We start from the raw sequence: 831 nt of genomic DNA, 5'->3' as shown, positions 1-831 counted from the left end.
AGCGGCGCCTCAGGGGCCGCCGGCCGCCATCGCACCGCGGGACGGAGCGGCCGCTTCCGGGAGCCGCTTCCGGTGCCGCTCTGGCGGCGGCGCGTCCGCGCTCGATGGCACCGGGGCGGGGCGCGACCGGATGGCACCTCCCGCCCCCCTCACGGGTTCCCCCTTCAGGCCGGAGCCGCGCGGATTTGGCCCTTGTCTCTCGCTGTCCCTGTGCGCTCCCCGCCGAGCTGGACCCTGGCTAGGAGGACGGCAGATGCCGGGGCAGGCAGTGAGGAAAGGAGAGTGTGGGAACCCTCGCTGTTCCTCGATGTGGTGAGATTACGCCGTTGAGACCGTTCACAGAAACACTGGCATAGGAGCACGAGAAATGAAAACGTGCATGTGGGAGGTTCTGAGGAAAATCAACTCAACACTTGGCCCGCAAGCTCCCATCAGCCGAGCCCGGGAAGGTGCAGCTCCCATGGGGAGGCCCAACCCAGCAGCACAGGGCACTGTGGCCCCACACGAGGGGACACGGACACCGCTGCTCCTCCTGCTAGGGAGCACAGCCAAGGGGAAACCCAAACTGCTGCTAACTCCGAGAGGACAGGGAAGAGCTGTCTCATGTCATCATCGGCTGCCACTGAGAACCCGAGACAGTTTTACAGCAGGCCATGCAAGAACACGGGCCTGAGAGGAGACGACTGGAATCTATGAGAGGATGTATGTGAGTGGGTGAAAAGCAACTTAAGCAGTTGTATAAATAAACCCTTCCATGAGACCTGGCACTGAATTTTTGTACTCAGCAGGATGTACTCATCCCACAGCTGCTCCTCCACAGACCTCCAGCCT

This window comes from Manacus vitellinus, unplaced genomic scaffold, assembly GCF_001715985.3.
Source record: "Manacus vitellinus isolate BGI_N305 unplaced genomic scaffold, ASM171598v3 scaffold_27_pilon, whole genome shotgun sequence".
In the NCBI taxonomy this organism is placed as follows: Eukaryota; Metazoa; Chordata; class Aves; order Passeriformes; family Pipridae; genus Manacus; species Manacus vitellinus.
Note: the sequence above shows the minus strand (reverse complement) of the source record.